This window comes from Plutella xylostella, chromosome 31 (assembly GCF_932276165.1).
Source record: "Plutella xylostella chromosome 31, ilPluXylo3.1, whole genome shotgun sequence".
NCBI classification, from domain to species: Eukaryota; Metazoa; Arthropoda; class Insecta; order Lepidoptera; family Plutellidae; genus Plutella; species Plutella xylostella.
Genome location: NC_064011.1, coordinates 5,703,980 through 5,721,105, shown reverse-complemented (window position 1 = coordinate 5,721,105; position 17,126 = coordinate 5,703,980). Strand labels below are relative to the sequence as shown.

The following is a 17,126-nucleotide window of genomic DNA, read 5'->3' as shown; positions in this document are numbered from 1 at the left end:
TACAAAAGCAAGACTAAGAGTGTATGGTGTGTAAATTACTTGAACCAATTTGCACACTACTAACTGACGGTCCGATACCCATATTGCAGGCTCTGCCTAATTTAGGGTCGGATGGTCGTGTGTGAGATGTCCCCACATATTATTAAGTTAGTAATTTTAAAATGAAGTTAACTATTTTTTATAAAAATCCTTTTTTTTCCTTTAAGATTTTACTCAGTATTATTATTTTGAAATTTTTATTAAAATACTTATTACATAAGTAGCAATAATTCTTGTATCTACATTAGTTGATCATTTGGAAAATATTTGTGAAATAAAGGTAACTTTTGGAATAAATTTCTTTTTTAGCTAAATAAGTACCTATATAATAGGTAACTACTCAATCAAGTTTTACAGAAACAATATACCAAAGTTTCCCTTATAAATGTGTGTGTGTGTGTCTGAACGAAGTATCAATAAACCCTTCATTTCCCAGTTGTATTTGTCATGATTATAAATCGCACTCAATATTAAATAAGTAAAACTTCATTCTTCATCATCCTTTAATCAACTATGTAAGACCTGGCCAGGTACCTTTAACATTCTTATCATTCAGACTTTAAAATGACCTTTAAAGTACTTTTCTTCCTTCCACATTCTTTGCTCTTTCAGTTTTTCAAAACATTATAATCACGACATAATCCCCGGGAAATGGCTATGTAAAAACCCTACCCTTTTGTTTTCTCTATAAAAGAAAATTATATTAGGTAAATTTTACCAAAATTGAATGTTCCTACTCTCATGTAACAGACAAATCCACCCCAATATTCCATCGATACCAAAACATCAAAATACCGCCATCTAGTTTTTTTTCTACAACCTAATACACTATTTATTTTATCAAATATGTCTATGTCTAGCTACTACTTTTATTTCAACTATTTTCCTACCCCCCGTAACTACCTAAGTCGAAAATAATGTTACTAGATAACTAAAAATATTTCTGAGATATTACACATCTCCCTCACAACCCCTATTTGAAAAACACGGCCTCCATTATCATTATTCTTCTAGGCTGTTTGTGTAAATGTGCCTTACCTGTCTAACTGTCAAATTTATTAAAACTAAACTGTCAATGTCAACCTGACATAACCTTATGCCTTAACCTGCACGCGTAGCACAGTATGGCTGGGACAAGATATAAATGACAGCTAGTTGCAACAAATTGTGTGATACCAGTTGTCCTCACAAACGCTAACATGGCCAACACGAAATAATCACTACAAGATGTGAGATTACAATTTTGACAGCGAGATTGGAAGATTTGTCTTATTTCCTAACATGGGTGTACCAATTTATCCACACATGTCTCAGTTTGACATTTGTTTAGGTAGCATTATATCACTCAAGTTCGAAGGTGGTGATAACATGTGACACAAATAATTATTTGTTTAGTTTTTGTTAATTTCATCCTTGCTCTACAAGAAGAGATGCAGGAAAGGAAAATTACTATAATACTTATAGGGAGGATGATCCGGGACTCTAATAACCCGTTGAAAATGCTTTAAAAACAACATTTGTCAAAACACACATCCCCTTTTTTATTTGACTAAAATTATACATTAAGTATATTACTTATATGTAGCGGTGTTAGCTCAGACGGGTAAGCGCCCGCCCCTCACGGAAGAAATGTGGATTCAAATCCTGTCGCTCACATGTGCTTAGAAGTTAGATAGATAGACATTAATTTGTTCCACTTAAACATTTGTAAGTACAGTTAAATTAAGAAATGTGTATGTTGAAGCAGACCAAAAGGGAAGCAACTCAGTGCATATGTTTGCCCTTAGGAACAAACCACTGATTTTCAGTTGTCTCCCATATACTTTAAGTTTGCCTATTCACGTCAAAGTATGTAGGTAATGAAGTGGCTAATTGAATAGTTTGAATGCTAAATGTGGAGTTCACGAAATGTAAATCATATACATTGAATAGGTCCGGCACACCGGGCAGTCAGCGACTGATGCTATGATGACTGGTGTGCCCTTTCACCACAGCGACAAACCCTAGTCAGGCTTTATTATTTATCAACAACACACTAACTAAAATGAAGTGGCTAATTGAATAGTTTGAATGTTAAATGTGGAGTTCAAGAAATGTAAATCATATAAACTGTACATTTAATAAGTCTGGCACACCGGGCAGTCAGCGACTGATGCTAATCCTTTCTCCACAGCGACAAACCCTAGTCAGGCTTTATTATTTATCAACAACACACTAACTATAAAAAAATAAGCGGATATGCTAGCATGTACAACTAAATTAAATGGTTATAAAAATATAATATTTTCTTTAGGTAAGTAAAACATTTATTAAACTTTTAATTAATAAATTATAAAAAGTATACTATTTCACACACCATAAAAGCATATTAGGTATTCTTAGTTATCAACTATCACAATAATCAGTCTGAACTTGGCTTATATCAGTCATCAAATAGGTCTCATAGTATGTATGCCAAGTTTTTCAACTTTTTCAGTTAGGTGCCGCTCCGGTTCATTGTATCACCACAAGGTTGCTGATGTCATCTGACCATCTTCAGGTGGTTTCTGCCAACAAGAGCTCTCCAACCGTGTCTAGGCCATCATTTTCTGACCGGTTTTGACCATCTTCCGTCTTGCCTACGAGCCAATTTCAATGTTCTGTAACAAACAAAAATGTTTCATTAGATTTTAGTTATACTTATGAACTAAGATTATGACTCCTATTGTCATCTTCATCATCATAGCCCATCACGTCCTCACTGCTGGGGTACGGGTTTCCTTCCAATGAATGGCCTAGTTGACCAAGTACTGCCAAGTGAAAAAAGTTTTTTGAGTTGTTTTGTGTGCATGTGCCCAATTATAATAACATGTGACTGGTACTGGCACTTACCTACTGTTTTTTCCTTCCATTGATTATATAAATATTATTCAGTCAGGCCGTGGGACAAGCATCGAAAATGATATTTTGCTGCGTCCGTCAGGATCCTTCCCGGGATTTTTTCTCAAGGCCTTCTAGCTCCTGGGTCCGGGTAGACAGTGGGTCATCAGTCAGGTGCATGCTGTTTTTGATCTTCGTCTCAGGGATCCGGTGCATCGGTGATCGTACCGATAGCAGGAGCTCCCAAGGAATCTGAGCGTGCCTGGTCGGGAGCAAGCTTGGTCGTATATCATTTGATGAGACGATGTCGAAGAAACTCAATAAAGTAGTTTAATGAGCCAATATGAATCCATGGGGTAGCGCAAAGCAAAGTAATATTACCAAAATATTACACTCAAAACTCTCGAAAGCACCAAACAGTCAAAATTTTCTTCAAGTTTGACGTTTGGTGACATTTTAATTGTCAAAAAACCATAGACAATACAAACAACAACCACAAATGAGAGATTTTCGGAAAAAAATAACATTTGAAAAACCTATTTGCACAGAGCAGAAAAGTTACAGTGTCACTGTGGCTTATATCCAATCACGCAAATAAAACGAGTCCCATGTACACCCTATGCTAACATTTAAGACTGATATCAAAAAGTGACTCAATTTAAACAGTCACTTCACATCTTGTCTTATTATGGCCATACTAGCCGTGCTGTTTGGCTGTTTTTTTTTCCGCACTAATCAAAACAAAAGCATGCGTCGTTGTGTTCAACAACATGGATCGCACGAAGAAATCTAAAGTTTACCCGATTAAACTTTCGAAACTCTAAAATAATGAGTGAATCTTACAGGTAAGTGTCATTATTCTTTCAAATACCCTGTATGCATGCTACTAAACTAAGTCCTCATGCCCAAATTATCGTGATTCAAAATAAACAACCTCTGAATTGTTAGTTATTTATACATACAATAGCTCTGTTTTACGAATCTTGTGTTTATAATAGACCTATTGTTATAAAAATCTAACTCAATTAAATATCTCCCATACAGTTTTTAATTGATACTGACAAGACTAACCAACATATTTTAACTTATTGTCAACCCCTCACCTTTTAAATAAGTACCTATCCTAATCATTTGGTCTCCAACTCCTATATTTACATAATTTTATTTGAATTATACCTATACCATTATTTGTTTTATTTCAGAACCAAACATAACAATGCAAACCCAACTACACTCTTTGTTGAACTAAAACCCATGATAAACCACTGATCAAACCATCCACTGTGACAAAACATTCACAATCCCTCACTACTTATAGACCAAAGTTACTATTCTACAATAAGTAAGTACCTATTTCTTTTCTACATATTGTAATTCATTTTAATTATACTACCCTGTACTTAGATTTTGTTAGATTGCTATGAAAATCATACCCCTGTAGATCCAATATTGATTACCATTCATAAAACCATTCCCTAAATGTATTATCCTATTAGTCTACTTAAGTTATATTGAACTAAATAGTCATTTCCTGAATTTTTATAATTATGTAAATCATCACAATACTTAGCTTTTCTAATTAAATTCTATTCTTCTTTTCAGGATATGACATACTTTTTGAATGCTGATGATGATGATGATGTTCTCTATTTGACAACCAAACTCTGAGATTATACACTATGAAGTAAACATCCTGACTCAGATGAAGAAGTGTATTGCAACCGCGCTCAAAATAGGAACAACTAAACTACCCACATAGTTCTTAAACTTACAAACAATATATTGATACTAAATGAGGTCCTAGCCTACTTCACCTGGTCTAACACTTTATCAACAACAGTAACTTGCTACACATTAATTGTTTTCTAAATTTATTGTTATATCTGACCGCTATCCTTTCATCATATATTTCTTTAATATTTTTTTTTATGAGATTATTCTTAATTTTCTTTTCTTTATTAACTGTAACTCATACTTGTATTCGTTTAGGAAAATGTCTGATAATATCTGCTACTAATTGGCTCTCTGAAATCTGATAATTAGACATTTGGGCTTTTCCGGTTACTCTAAGTTAGAATGATAGCATAGATAGTGTTACAGTTCTATCCCAACTCCTATGATCAATGTTGTATAATATATCTACTCTTTCAGACATTCAAGTATAATAATTTAAGAGCCTAGTTTTTAAGCACCTAGTCGATGACAAGCAAAGCTCCGATCCAGAAGCACAATCAACCACATCAACAAACCAAAGAACCCGCACAACAAAACTCATACAACCAATACCAAACTGAACCAACCCAGCCAAAAGGATAATTAATAATTATAGACTAGTTGCTATAAGTACCGATTCCCCCGCAACCAGGCCAGTCCAGCCCGGAACCAACTATACAAGCTCCGCCACGCAAACTCCTCGATCCACCGATGCAGCCGACCGCACCTCCAGACCAAAATCCCCACCCCTCATCTACCTGGGCCAGAATTTCTTTATCTATTCTAATCATTTCAGGTTGTTCATAAGGACTAAAATGCGCCGCGTTTTCGTTACATTTGTTTTTTTTTTTTTTATATAATTTTTGATTTTAATAAATGTTTTACTGCTTTTACCTAAAATAAAACCATATCATTATTTTACCTACAACCCCTATTCACTTAAAATTCCCTAATCAGCTACATAATCAGAGAGACCGTTCATAGTGATTCAGAGCAACACTAATATGACGTACCTATAGATAAATCAGCCTTTATACAATTATGTTTTATGTTAATCTCTTTAAAGGTAAGTAACTTATTAAATTTCATAAATAATGTCCTGAATAAGAATCCATTATATCCAACCCCTGATGATGATTATTATTGTTTCCTCTCACTCCACAAGGAGCTTAGTCTTATACAACCCCTAATCTTTTATAATTCTGTAATGAAATACATAACATTACTACAACCCCTCCTTATTAAGTAAAATTTAATAAATGAATTATTTTCATTTTCCTCATCCTAACTTTATTAACTACCTACCTAGCTATCTTCACAAATTCTTTCCTATTACGTACCGTTCCAATACAAAACCTAGCCTCTTGCGCTTCCTATTTCATGATAAATAATTCTTTCGTTTATAAGTTCGATCACTCCACGGCAACAAATTGTGATTATATCCAGGATATAATCACTTTCCTACCCCTAGTATGTAACAAATCATTACGAACAAAACGCAGAGAGACTTATTATAACGTAAACATGTTGAGAGTATTAGTAAAGTGAGAAATTATAACTTGCAGTGATTTTGTGAATGTAAAATAATGCAGACTGCCAAAATATTATACTAGTCTGTGACGCAATAAAAGTTACTCTGTTAAAAAAAATAACCTTCTTTTTTTTTGTTGTTTGTGGTGCAATGCTGCATAAAGTTTTTCGAACTAAAAACAAACTTTTGAAACTTTCTTCTATCCATAAAATTAAAAGAAATGCCTTTATGTGAAAACCGCCATATTGAGTAAATAGTTACTTACTTATCGCAAAGGCAAACAAAAAACCTTAATGTTTTTTCGAGACAAACGTAAGTTACCTATATACTATGCAAAAGAGTGTTCAATATTGTGGTTTATTTGTAAATAAGTACTATCTTAATCAAATTGACTTGTAAAATTTCAGATAAAAGAACAGAAAACTAGCTGCCTGACATCTAACATGAAGAGATGAAGCAAATTCCCTAATATCCTGGTCTTTCGGTACCAAGTTGTAACGTTTCGCCCTACCGCCTGCCTACTTAACTCCTACCTATTGGATTTACTAAGAAGATATTTGAAACTACAACAAAACTTACTTGAGTGAAATAAAAGTGAAACAAATACTGCTTTGAATTGGCCATGAAACATCCAGGGAAACCCTACGTTGTGTTGTAACCCAATAAACGAAAGATAGTGAATTAAATAAAACTATGACCTAGAACTGATTACATACTTCCTACCTGCCAATAATTATTGACTTATATACTACAACTTTGATGTATAACTTTTATTTGTACGATAAATACATATTTACAGGTAAGTACATAAAGATAATAATATAGATAATAATGTTTTTTGGTGTTGGTTAATAAGGGAAGCCCCTCCATACGCTTTGTAGGCCTTGATCACTACACCCGATTGAATCAATATATAAGACTCTAAAATAGATAAATAATAGCAAATATTCAATCGGAGCCCTCGTGGAACACAACCATTGACTTGGACATTCCTCCGACCAACTTATTAATCACTTCCCTTGCTCCTAACCTTATATATTTACATGTTTTATATTTATTTCATGTAAATAAATCAACATGAATACATGTTGTCAAAGCTAAAGGGACAATCATATTTATAATCATAAATTAACTGAAACTAGAATAGTTCAATAATTTACAGTATAGTAACTTTATTAAATCATGAATTTCATAATAGGGTGATTCTCAAAAAATGGCTCCAAAAGCATAATTTCTTTGGCGCATTTTTTTTTTCATGTTGTTTGAATATTATACCCCACATATTATAGAGGCTTTAGACCTCTTTAGTTATCTCTTATTGGCCCTGAAATCTATCGAGCCGATTCAAAGTTACAGCGATTTTAAACAATTTTGGGCCAATGAAATTAGATAGGCACCAATGAAATTAGAAAACACACCAAAGAAATTATAAAAGGTCCCAAAGAAGTTAGTTTTAAGAACAAAGAAATTAGAAATTGTTTTAAAGAAATTAGTTTTATACGTAGATTGCATATAATACACAACAAAACAAAAAATCACGCATATCTTTATTTGTTTTTAACATAATTACCTGATCACGTAAGGGTGCAAGGGTTCTAAACATCCGAATGAACCAATTGCCAACCTCACCTGCCCGTGGTGCACTCTGCTAAATAACAGACGAGGCTCTGGCGACCGGATGATGGCAGTATAACCATCCAAAAACAGCTACTCTAAATCCCATAGGCCGGCGATGGGCAGCAGCGTCACCGGTATAAAAAAGTGTAAAGAGGACGAGGACACGATGTCACTGGAGTCCGGCCACATGTTCTACCATCAGGAGGGCGACCAACTGTCCCAAGTACAAGAATGCGACGAATCGAGGGTAGGACATCATGGCTTTGGTAGCAGAAACCAGAGAGGGCAAATGATTGTAGACTTCCTCGAAAGGGAGGGGCTTTCTTTCTGATGAATTCTTTCTTTGAGAATCGGAGTGGACATGGGCAATCCCCGATGGTAGGACGAAAAACGAAAAAGACTTCATTATGACTGACAAGCTGCACATTTTCAGATTTATGTCCCAGTGATCAATAGGTTTAAAACAGGGAGTGATCACCGACTTCTCCGAGACACTCTGAATATCAACTTCAAGCTGGAGAGGAGATGTCTGGTGAAGTCGACCCTTCGTCCCACACTGCACCAAATTGGAGCTGTTAACACCAGCTTCTAGAGAGGACTACAGTTCTTCAGAAGGGTGACCAAACCCTTCTGAAGAACTATAGACCGATCTCGCTTTTAAGCCATTTATACAAGCTGTTCTCAAGGGTTATCACGAATGGTCTTGCCCAAAAGTTAGACGAGTTTCAGCACCCGGAGCAGGCTGGGTTTCAAAAAGGCTTTAGTACAATAGACCACATCCACACAGTAAGGTAGATTATACAGAAGACCGAAGAGTATAATCAGCCTCTGTATCTAGCCTTTGTGGACTATGAAAAAGCCTTCGACTACATCGAGACCTAAGCAGTTTTGGAATCCTTGAAGAGATGCCAAATCGACTGGCGCTATATCGAAGTGTTGAGGTGTCTGTACAATGCCGCTACTATGACTGTCTAAGTACAGGACCACAAGACAAGACCTATCCAACTGAAACGTGGAGTGAGACAGGGGGATGTGATATCTCCGAAACAGTTCACCAATTCACTGGATGTCCAGAATGGAACCAGTGCGTCCTGCTAGTGATGACGTATGGTGCTGAGACGTAGACACTGACGGTAGGACTGGTCCACCGATTTAAAGTCGCTCAGCGTGCTATGGCTCTCCATAGAAACCCCAAGCATAACTCTCTGATGGATCGTATCAGAAATGAGGTTATCCGTCAGAGGACTAAGGTTACCAACATAGCTGTCATAATATGCAACCAGAAGTGGCAGTGGGCTGGTCAAATCTGCCGAAGAACCGATAACCGTTGGGGTAGACGAGTTCTCGAGTGGAGACCACGAACAGGCAACCGCAGCGTGGGACGCCCTCCTGCCCGCTGGACTGACGTCCTTAGGCGGGTAGCCGGTAGTAGTTGGATGAGGAAGGCCGAGAACCGAGTGTTGTGGCGTTTATTGGGAGAGGCCTATGTCCAGTGGATGATTATTGGCTGATGATGATCATGAGAGAATTAACCATAATAGACATTGAATGCATAAAGTTAGCGTTATTAATGGTGTTTCATACTCAATACTAATTTCTTTGTATCAAAACTAATTTCGTTGGCGCAGAATGCCAAAGAAATCCAAAGAAATTATTGCCAATGAAATTAGAAATCATCACTTAAAATTTATTTTTACAGAAAGCTGATGTACAATTGGAACCTCTTATTGACACGTGCATACTGTTTGAATAGACATACGTGGACAAAAATATGTATGCAACAATATCAAATAATAGCATGAAAGTAACAATCGAAGAAATTAGGCACTTACCTGACCAAAACCCGTTACGGCGCAAAAAATAAATATTTTCGTCATACTCCGTAAACTTACGCTCTTATGCTCCTGGTCGAAGATAGTGGGGGACTGAACAGTGAGGGACGCATGGTGATTATGTCCGGTGATCGTTTAAACGCAGAGTAGGAAGACGGTATCGTTACGCCAAAGAAGTTAGTTTTTTTTCTCGGACAAAATTGAATGCGTTATATTTTTGAAAACTAAACCTAAGAGTGAATAGAAACCTAATTTACAATTACCATAAGTATCTGTTATAATGATAACATATAAATCATAAGTTTATTTTACTTTAAAAAGTGAGTTTTTCTTGACCTAAAAATAAAATCAAGTGAAGGACGCGCCAAAGAACTTATGATATTGAGTTTTAAAAAATCATTGTCGCTTTCTTTATAAATTTATGCATTACATTACTAATGTATAAAAACGGTCACAAGATACATTATTTAAAAAAAATACATCCTGGTATAAAACTATCAATTTCATATATTTTATGGCTTGGACATACCTAAATCGCGTCATTTGAGAATCACCCAATAGATAAGTATTTGAAAATATAATAATATGACTCTAATTTTGTAGCCAAGTGGGAAGTGATTTAGGTATTATTTTAAAAGATTAAATATATAATATGAAATAGTGAATATTCTTTGATCTTATTGGAATATAGGATAATTGTTATGAAATAGTGAATATTATATAAACTTATTCAAATATATTATAAATAGTTGTAATAAATATATCCTAGCTAACTTTATTCCTACTATATCCGTGCTATCTTTATTTACATTAGAATTTATTGATTTAACAAGGAAACAAACACTTCTATGGGTAAGAATTTACATAACTTTCTGAAAATATGCAAATTGGACAGGAATCTGATCTAGGTACCTTCAAGCCATTTGTATTTATTGAGCAATATAGGACCAGAAATGATTTAGTTTAAGTATCTAGGACCCTTATTTGTGAAATCTTGACACTTATTAGAGTAAATTTCTCCGTCAATCAATTCTTTCCCTGCGCTGTTACTTGTTTTTAAACTCAAAGTCAAATAATCTTCTCTGCCATATAGATACTACAATAAATCATCTTTGAAAAGTTTATTTAAGTATGTATCTACTTTATTCTTTGAATAATTACTATAGCATAGATTCTATAGAAGTATTTATTTACCTAATGAAAAATCAATAATTTGAACAAAGAACCATAGAACAAATTTGAAGGTAGGTGTATATTTTTTATTTGATAAGAATTTATTATTTTTGAAGTGAGATCTATTGTCAGGTTTTAGTTATTTGATAATCATCATCATCATCATCATCACCAGCCCGCTTCTGCCTATTTGTATCTATCCAGAAGTCCCTATTCTAAACTAAAATAAGTTGAACCAAAGCTAGGGAATGTGTAATGTGTAGGTTTTTCTCTAGCTAGCTAAATACTGAATGAGCGAGGTAGAAGACCTTTAGTGTACCTATCTAATCCCTATACCAGTGTGATGGAAATTGCAGCCGTGGGTTAGCGTCCTTCAAGAAATAAAGTGTAGGTATAACTTCTCAATCATATACGAGAGACAAAAGTAAATAGAAAGGTGACTTAGCTTCGCACACGGTGTTCCGCCTCGGCTCCACGCGTCTGGTCCTCAAGCTCCCACGGCACCGATCACTCCCTCCATCTGACCGTCTGCTCACCACGGCTGCTCACACAAAAGAGAAAAATGCCCACGCGCTGCTCGCTTACGTGGATATTATCCTCTACCCTCAACTCGCCGATATCAATATTAAGGCTCACCTATACTCAGAATAATTATCTTGATTATTCTGTGATCCGAAATCGGTACAACGAAGCTTGGCACGAAGTTAGCCGACACCCTGAATGATTTAATAGACAACTTTTCCAAAAATCCCACGGGAAAACCTTTCCAAAGCGCAAAAAATCCCTCGGAACATCCAGTCGTAGTTTAAATTCATTATTTGCAAAATAGTTAATGTTTCGGCATCGATGGAACATTACAATATGGACCCACGTTTCGTCGCATACTTGTACTGTCATTTTGTCGTAGAAGTCGACCACTACAACGGTGATTTTGAGTCTTAACGGTACAGAACCTAGACAGGTAATTGTATTACCTAATATCAAATATATTATTGATTTTAGAGTACTTATTGACCTAATTGCATGATTTTTTAAAAGGTGCCAGTTACTGAAACATGATGTGACAGTTACTAATTTTGACTGCCTGTTACTAGGTTTTTGGGGGTAGTGGATATAAACTTCATTAAAATCGAATAATAACCTTATATAATTACAATTTATGCCTATAATTGTTCGTCATTTTATTGCTAGTAATTCAAGCCTACCAGTGCTTAAATCAGGCCAATACTTCATTTTTAATATATTTTTTTGTGTTGCTTGCCGCTTAAACTGCCAGTTACTAGTAGTTTTACCATATTATTATTTACAATATCCTTTATATACTTACCTATTGGATAAGAGTGTGAAACAACGGGCCATACCACCAGTGCTGCCAACTGTAAAAAAAATAACATAACAATAACACCAAGTAACGAATGTCAATATTTAAGGCTAGAGTAAGGCATAGGTTACTCCGCGAGGGGTCAGAATTAATTGCGCCCGACTGTACACTTCGAAGTAAACCGACAGAGAACTAAAGTCATCGATATAGTCCACCGAGTTAGTAACTACATAAGCTGAAAGCCCCAATTTCAATACTCGGTGAGATCATAACCAGGGATCAGTGTTTGACTTTTGACACTTCTGTCAAGAATTGAATATGGAGATGACGTATAATTTATGAACCAATCCCTGGTTATGATCTAACCGAGTATGGTGAAATTGGAGCGATGTGGCAGTGGGCTGATCACATTATGTCGTAGAACCGATGGGGTAAACGTGTTCTGGAGTGGAGACGGCGACTAGGCAAACGTAGTGTGGGACGCCCTCCGGCTAGATGGGGTGACGGCTTGCGAAAGGTGGCTGGTTATAATTGGATGCGGAAAGCTATATATCGCATCCAGTGGCGTGCTTTGGGGGAAAGCTACGTCCAGCAGTGGACTGCTATAGGCTGATGATGATGATCTTAGTATCTGAGTGTAACATGAGGGAAATAAATACCTGGATCAAAATTAAATGGCCGAAATTATTGTACCCCATTACCCGTTTTCATAAGTTAGACAAAGTCACGTATAAAATCAATGGTTCAATTTCAATTTGATGTTTAATAATTTTGACGAAGTCTATAAAATTTCACGGTGTTTTGTTATCTTAATGCAATTTTAAATAATTATTGAAAGTTCTTTGCGACCAGTTATTGTTTCATTCTAAATCTCGATAGCCGCAACGGTTGTCGGTTCTTCGAAAGATGTGGTCGACCTATGGTTTCATGTTATATGTAAGTATTTATTTATTTGTACTAGAAGCCATGAGTAATTATAATTTCATACCAAAACTTGCAGAACAAAGATTGTCAGAAATGACGACCCTGTGATTTTCTTAACAATATTTAGATTACTTTAAAAACTACACACTTTGGTAACGAAACTTTAATTTTGTTTTTTTTAGATTTTACTATGTATATGTTCAATATACGGCCAAGGATATCGAAGGCCAGATCCTCGAGAGTTTTACGACCCTAGAAAGCCTTCGAATTGGAATCCTAAGCGCATGAGAGCGCGGGTGCAGAGTCGAGCAAAACCTTCTAACCTCTGTAAGTAAAATGTGCACCTTTACATTATAAGAGCGGTGGTGGCGTAATGGATAAGGCCCGTCCTATCAATCGAGAGGCCGAACTAGGCACTACATGACTTATATTTAAATGTACCTTACAATCTCTACCTATGTATAAATAACAAGAAATAATTAATTTAAGTGTACTCTCATCTAACAAATCTAACAATGTATTATTATTTCATTTGCAGATTCGTTAGTACCTGCAGGAGATGGACAATATTTTAAACGTAAGAAAACGATTGCATTTTTTACTAATATTGTAAAACATTACAGAATAACTACCTAACTCGTTATACAAATTGAAATTTTACAGTATACATACAGGATCTTAGAATAACATTTAGCATTAAGTCCACCTTTTGTACATTCATATAATTTATGCAATAAAGTATCAAATAAATAAATAAATAACCCCTTGAGTCACCCCCTTTTGGCTTAGTATACCCTTTTTGCCACAACCTGTATTGTTAAACGCTACGTTTTGCATGAAGATAATTTGTCGGTATTTTTGCCATTATACAGGGTGATTGATAAGTCGATGTATTCCTTTAAATGGGTTGTAGTCGAAGGCATTGCCAAAAGCAAGAGCCAAAAAAACCGCATCGTCCGCCTATGCGGTTGTTTTGGCTATATCTTGGTCATACCTTAATCGATTTTAGATAAGAATATGTCATTTTAAAGCTTATAAATTGATCATGTTTTTAAGCTGTAGTGCCTGAAAAATTGTCAAATAAAATTCTTTTTTAAATTAGCTTATTTGTTTTCATCTTTCGTAACATTTTCTTAATGTTTCATCTATTTTGAAGCACAGTGTCTAAATAAAGTTAAATATTGCGCAATTAATGATTATGATTAGTTGACTAAGGTGTCACCAATGCAAAACAATCAAAAAGTTATTAAAAAAATCGTTAGTTTTTGAAATATTTTGCTTTTAATCATAAATTTTGACAAAATTCTTAAAAAAACTTAAAACTTAAATAACTCAGAAATGGTTGACTTTCGGATAATGCATTATGGGGTTTAATCGACTGAAAATGCCTTCGTCTACAACCCATTTAAGGGAATACATCGACTTTCCAATCACCCTGTATTATTGGTTTTTTTACATCCAAATCCCATACATATTTGATGACTGCAAAGGAAAACCAACTTTACTTACCAGACATAAGGAAACGTTAAAAATACAATAACATAGTGGAAGTTCTATAATAATCTCAATATGACTCTGGCTTTTACAATAAGTAATTTATTTCAGTGGCACCGATTTCTGCCCCAGACGATGGTAAGCAAACGACATTGTTTTTACTCGACTACGGCAAAGCGAAAAGGAGGGTTATGATTTTGAGCGGAAAGAATGGACTTACCGGTATTATACCCTTTTTGCAACACCCTGTATATAGCACATCAATCTAGATATACTATGTGAACCCACCAACACGCTATGGACCAGCGTGGTGGGAAATGGTCCAAGCTTAGGAAGGCCGTTTAGACCTAGGGGATATGCACAAAGGTTCCATTCGAGAGAGCCAGGTGCAGGTACTTACACCCCTTACAAATAAAAGAATAACATTTCCATATTTTGCTATCGAGATTTAACACTAAATCTTATATTTGGGTAATTTTACCATACATCGATTTTTATGTTCGCGGGAAATAACTCTTAAGATATCATAGATACACAAAAATATTGTACGGACACAATCAAGACGGGACGGTGATCTATGTTACTACCAATTCATATTTTGAAAAAAATCATTATTTATTGAAAAAACCATAGCGACACTATGTGATTTGTCACGTAGTGTCGACTGTTCGCAAGCATGGTTGCCTGGTTTGAAAATGAATAAAAAATTATTGCTTAGTGATATGATTATAATTTTAGATATAAAATAAAGCTGAAAAACAGGTGTTACTAAGTTAAATATCATATTTTTTATAATTACCTATGATAAGGAATTGTAGTGTTCTACTGTGTTATAAAACAATCGTCACAAATGTCGACGTATGAATATTACGATGAAAAAAATAGTAATATTTTACTTAAATAACATTTTTTATCATCAGTGGCAACACTCAGTTATACTCGTTACACGACAGTAAGAATCTTTTTCCACAAATGAATACTTTTTGTTTACTTTAAAATTGAAGACCTGTACTACACTTGTGTCAAAATTGACGTGTCACAAATGTGAAGGCTATAAAAAGTAAATGCATCATTCAATTACAATTTTTGTTACTTGACTTAGTGAGAGTACTTAGCACATTTTTAAAACATGCATAATTTTACAAGAATTTAAGTATTTAGGCCACCTACTGACATCCAGCCTCAAGGACGACGACGACATGGAGAGGGAACGGAGGGCATTGTCGATTAGAGCAAATATGATTGCTCGCAGATTTTTTCGGTGCTCCAGGCAAGTCAAAATAACGCTCTTTAAATCGTACTGCACCACATTCTACACCTGCAGCTTGTGGGCTTTCTACACGCAAAAATCGTACAGTGCCCTCCGGGTGCAGTTTAACAATGCGTTCCGGAGCTTCTCTGAGCTTCTTTCGCTTTCGCATAGTTGCTTCTATGCAACTATGCGAAAGCGAGCCGCCTCGCTGGTGCGACGCGTGCGGGCCAGCCCCAACACCCTCCTGACCACCATTGCGGCCAGGCTCGACTGTCCCTATGTGGGTCGCTGTTCCCTGCTGCATGCTAGCGTCCCCACCTGGCAGAGGCCACACGCATAGGACCAGTTTAATTTGTGTGTTTTTATTAATTTATGTTGTTGTGTATCCTGTCTACTAACATAGAAATAAGGGCTATTGTTACTAACAACAACTATGGGTTATTTTTGTAATTATGAAAAATTACCTGAAATAAATGAATTTATTATTATTATTATAAGTATCACATCATATTGAAGCTGATATGGCGTATTTTGTCGATGATCACACTAATGTCGACGTCACACGTGATGAAAAATTGTTTGACAATTGTGACTTTGTTCGACACGAGGTGACAGATGCTTCTAGGACTTTGGTCAAATATCTATTAAGTAACTGTGTATTTTTTTATCTATTGCTTATTGCATTTACTAATATAATTGTTTACCGAGATAAATATGCCAAAAAAGTTAACAGATGTATCAAACATGCGATGCAGGCGTTATTATATGTCTTGTCGACACTTGTGATTTTATTTGATCGACACAAGTGACAGTAGCTTAAAGTGTGTTGTGAAATTTCTGTTAATTATACAATATAATGTACCGATCTTTTTACCTAGGTACCAAAATAGGGGAAAGTAGAAGTTAAAGCACAAGAAATACACGGTTTAAGTAATAAATACTATTAATATAATTATAATTAATATAAATAATAATTTTGAAAAATACTAAAAAAATATAAAGCTTTTAAAAAAAGAAGGCACCAGGATTAATGCAGATTATTTTAGACCATTTAAGGTTTACGATTATCAAAACAAACTTATTACAAAATGTGCTAAGGAAAAGACAAGGATGAGAAAAGTGATTATGAGATTATTGATCTAAATAAATAGAAAATATTTGGAATAATAGTCCCAAATAAAGTATTATTTTCATTTATGATGATTCCGATGACCTTGATTCATATTTATTTTGTGGTCACCTAATAAAACCTAAATTTCTACCATTAAAAAATTTAGACATTTGTGAAGAAGCTTTTGTCGAAATTTTTAATATATTTTTTTTATCTTTTTTCAAAATATAATTTTATAGACAAGAACATATTATGATTGA

At 35.0% G+C, this 17,126-nt stretch overlaps 3 long non-coding RNA genes across 3 annotated transcripts; 2 read left to right on the top strand and 1 right to left on the bottom strand.

Annotated features, from left to right (window-relative positions):
• Positions 1 to 2,322: 2,322 nt before the first annotated feature.
• LOC125491141 lies at positions 2,323 to 3,613 on the bottom strand. Its single transcript, XR_007268149.1, has 2 exons — positions 2,911 to 3,613; positions 2,323 to 2,678 (listed from the first exon to the last, which is right to left on the bottom strand). It is a non-coding gene; the product is annotated as an uncharacterized LOC125491141 (long non-coding RNA).
• A 103-nt stretch (positions 3,614 to 3,716) lies between these two features.
• On the top strand, positions 3,717 to 5,052 carry LOC119694179. The gene is made up of 2 exons (XR_007268151.1): positions 3,717 to 4,240; positions 4,501 to 5,052. It is a non-coding gene; the product is annotated as an uncharacterized LOC119694179 (long non-coding RNA).
• A 1,227-nt stretch (positions 5,053 to 6,279) lies between these two features.
• LOC125491143 lies at positions 6,280 to 6,979 on the top strand. The gene is made up of 2 exons (XR_007268152.1): positions 6,280 to 6,454; positions 6,550 to 6,979. It is a non-coding gene; the product is annotated as an uncharacterized LOC125491143 (long non-coding RNA).
• Positions 6,980 to 17,126: the final 10,147 nt, after the last annotated feature.